Source organism: Neomonachus schauinslandi, chromosome 5 (assembly GCF_002201575.2).
Source record: "Neomonachus schauinslandi chromosome 5, ASM220157v2, whole genome shotgun sequence".
NCBI lineage: Eukaryota > Metazoa > Chordata > Mammalia > Carnivora > Phocidae > Neomonachus > Neomonachus schauinslandi.
The window spans coordinates 81,452,816-81,456,649 of NC_058407.1; the positions used below are offsets into that span (position 1 = coordinate 81,452,816).

Below are 3,834 nucleotides of genomic sequence, written 5' to 3' on the forward strand. Positions count from 1 at the left end.
TGGTAGCATAAATCTTGAATTAAGCCCTAAATAAGGCAATAGGGATGGTGTGAGGCCTGAGCATTTCAGACCTGGTGCTGGCATTCTTGTGGCAGCTGCCCTGCCCAAAGCATGCCCAAAGTTTGCAAACCCTTAAGTCTCTATGCATGGTATCTGTTTTGTCTTGTGGGAGATTCATAAGTGAACACCAAAAATTCCTGACTTTACTGAGGTACAACAGTGATAAAAAAATTATTAATCAAATGGTGGCTACTATTTATAGAGTGGCTGCTAGGTCCTGGGCACCCTGCCACTCTTATTCAATCCTTATGCTTATCCTATGCGATAGTCCTATTCAACTCTATTTCAGATGGGAAGGTGGGGGCCCAGAGATCAATTACTTGCTCGTAGTCACTCCTTTAATCATTGTTAGAGGCCAGGTTAAAACTGAAGTCCCCTAACTTAGCAACTTCCAAAACCCATGCTTGTAACCATTATTCAGGTGTATCTCAGGCTATCTACTGTGAGATGTTAATGGATATCTGCTTTTTTTTTTAAAATTGATGATTCTGTAATCAAATAATGGAAAACAAAAATTGAGTTACAGAAGGTTGCATCCCACACCTTACTCACTATGGGACTTTGTCCAGATCCTTTAATTTTACTGTGTTGTGAATCCCCCAAAGTAGGTATATATATTTTGCAGTGTTTCCCAAGCTAATGTGATTGTACAAATTGCCTCAAGTCCTAGTGTTCTAGGGAACAAACTTTGAGAAACTCTTATCTGTTAATACCCAGCCCTCTCACTGAGAAGTTTTGTCATTAAAGAACAAAGTATTTTGGGTGCACACAAGATAGATGTTAATCAGAGAATGTGTCAGAGGGAAGGTAGAATTTGGCATTGGGTCCTAAAAATAGATGATATTTTCACAGATTATTATATTTACATAGATGATATTGGGCATTAGAGAACATTCCAGGAGAAATTATTTCAGTCAGGCAATAGTGCAAACATACACATAGAGAACGGAATGTGCAAAGGTGAATTTGGGGAATGTAGAAAAAATTGGTAGATTAGCATCATTTGATATTTATCGTGTTAATCTTAACGGTTGATTATATTTTAGAAGATTCGTTTTATTTTTTTCAAATATTAGAAAAGCTCACTTGAGGAAAATTTCAAGTCTTATGACAGAATATCATCTTCAGTCATATTATTAAAATTACTCATTGAACAAATATTTATGACTGCTTATTATATTCAGAGCTCTGTTTGGAGTGCTGAGGCTACAACTGTAAATAAGGTATACAAGCTTCCTGTTCTCAGACAACTTGCAGACAAAAGCAACACAAACATAAAAAAGGCAACAAGACAATGTCAACTAGTGTAAGTACTATGCCGAGAGAGAAAATAGGCCAATGTGGTGAAGAGTGCCTTAATGGCTATTTCAGAATAACAAGAAGGGACCAGACATTTGAAGATCATGGGGATAACATATTAGGCAGAGAGAACAGCTGTTCCAATATCCTTAAGGAAGAAATGAATTTGAGGTTGTGAGGAATAGTGAAAAGGCTAATGTGGTTGGAGCATTGGCTAGGAGGAAAATGGTAAGAAGAGTTCAGAGAGATTGACAAGAACCAGACCACAGAGTAAGGAGTTAGAATTTTTTTTAAGCATCATGGTTAAAAATTTAAGAAGGGGCTTGACTCTGTGTGTGTGTGTGTTTGTGTGTATGTGCATGCGCACACATGGCCATAATCTCTGGCTGCTTTGTGAATAAATTTTAAGGGGAAAGAGTAGAAGTAGGGGACCAGTTAGAAGTGATTGCAATAGTCTAGGTAGGACTACTTTGGACTGGGGGTGGTAGTTAAGATGGAGAGAAGTTGACACATGAACATACAGCGTTTTTAAACTGAAGTATAGTTGGCATACTGTGTTACATTAGTTTCAGGTGTACAACATAGTGATTCAACAAGTTCACATGTTATGCTATGCTCACTACAAGAGTAGCTACCATCTGTTACTGTACAAAAAATATGGAACACTTTACAAGTTTGGGTGTCTTATTTGCACAGCGGCCATGCTAATCTCTGTATTGTTCCAATTTCAGTATATGTGCTGCCAAAGAGAGCAAAACATACAGGTGTTTAAGGACATGCTAATGAAATGGATGTGTGGGATAAATGGAAGGAAATTAGGTGTAGATTGGTGGTATTTGTTGATGAGACTGAGGGAGGTTTAGGTGGGAAATCAGAAGTTTTGTACTGGACACATTAAGTTGGAGATGTGCATTAGGCATTCTAGTAGAGAGGTCAAATAAACAATTGGACAGGTGAATCTTGAATTCGAGGGTGAGGTCTGTGCTGGAGATATAGGGATATCCACATTATTCCACTAACAGAGTTGAGAAGGTCTACCTACCCGTAGTAAAAGACATTTTTTTTTAAAGATTTTATTTATTTATTTGACAGAGAGAGACACAACGAGAGAGGGACACAAGCAGGGGGAGCGGGAGAGGGAGAAGCAGGCTTCCTGCTGAGCAGGGAGCCTGATGCGGGGCTCGATCCCAGGACCCTGGGATCATGACCTGAACTGAAGGCAGATGCTTAATGACTGAGCCACCAGGTGCCCCTTAAAAGACATTTTACAAGGCAAAATAAATAAATAAATTTGTTAATAAAAAATTAAAAGTGACTAGAGTATACAAATTACTATAGTGTAACCTTGGTTTGGGGTACTACCAGTTTTCTTGTCATTTATTAAGAGCCGGTAGAGAAGCAGGAAGACATTACATTTTTGTAGTGAATACCTAGAAAGTCTTCTGGAGTTCAAATACCCATCTCCTCTACGACTTCTGGACAAATGTATTTCCAGCAGAAGTCTGAATGCTCAGGATTGGAAGGGCATGTGTTTGCCTCCCAGGGCAGGCAATTCTAGGTTTATAATGTTCTTCCTTTTCTTGAATAGATATTTTTCCACTCATAATCTTCCCTCCATTTTTACCAAATGCTACAGTTTCAGACTTAGAAGAGGGTCCAATCCTCACTCTTTATAATGACCCCTCATGTATTTTGAGAAAGCTATTGTGCCTTTCTGGTTTCCTCGGTTAAGCATACCCGGTACTTTTAGTTATTTCTCATGTGACATGACTTTAAGTCCTCTGTCCATTCTGGTTACTCCTGTTTCTAGAGCATTTCTCTGCATTCCTCCCCAAGCAGGGCACCTGGCATTACTGTGTTCCCCATAGTACTATGGCTTTGTTTCAACAAGACTGAGTGGAGGAAGTCTTTGGCTTCTAATTTTTAGATACCATACTTATGTTGATGGGAAACAGTTCAAGGTCCCTATGCTTTTTTTTTTTTAAATAAAATAACCTTTAACTTTATAATAGTTTTAGATTATAAAGCTAAAAGATAGTACAGATCATGACATATTCTCCATCCAGTTCCCCCAGTTTACATTTTATATTACTCTGATATGTTCAGCACAATTAAGTAACCAACATTGGGTACTTTGTTGTTAACTCTATAATTTATTTGGATTTCCTTAGTTTTTAGAGAAATGTCCCTTTTCTGTTCTAGGGATTTATCCAGGATACATATTACTTTTAGTTGTCATGTCTCATTACTTTCTTCTGGACTGTAACAGTTTCTCAGATTTTCCTTGTTTTCCATGACCTTGACAGTCAGGCATTTTGTAGAATGTCTCTCAATTTGTGGTTGTCTATTTTTTTTTTTTTATGGTTGGACTGGGGTTATGGGTTTTGGGGAGGAAGATCACAAAGGTGAAGTGCCAATCTTATTATATCAAGGGCACATACTGTCAACTTGACTTATCACTGACACTAACCTTTG

The 3,834-nt window shown here is 38.1% G+C and overlaps 1 non-coding gene across 1 annotated transcript; it reads right to left on the reverse strand.

The window, feature by feature from the left end:
* Window positions 1–2,010: 2,010 nt before the first annotated feature.
* Window positions 2,011–2,114, reverse strand: LOC123324972. The gene has a single exon (XR_006540147.1). It is a non-coding gene; the product is annotated as a U6 spliceosomal RNA (small nuclear RNA).
* Window positions 2,115–3,834: the final 1,720 nt, after the last annotated feature.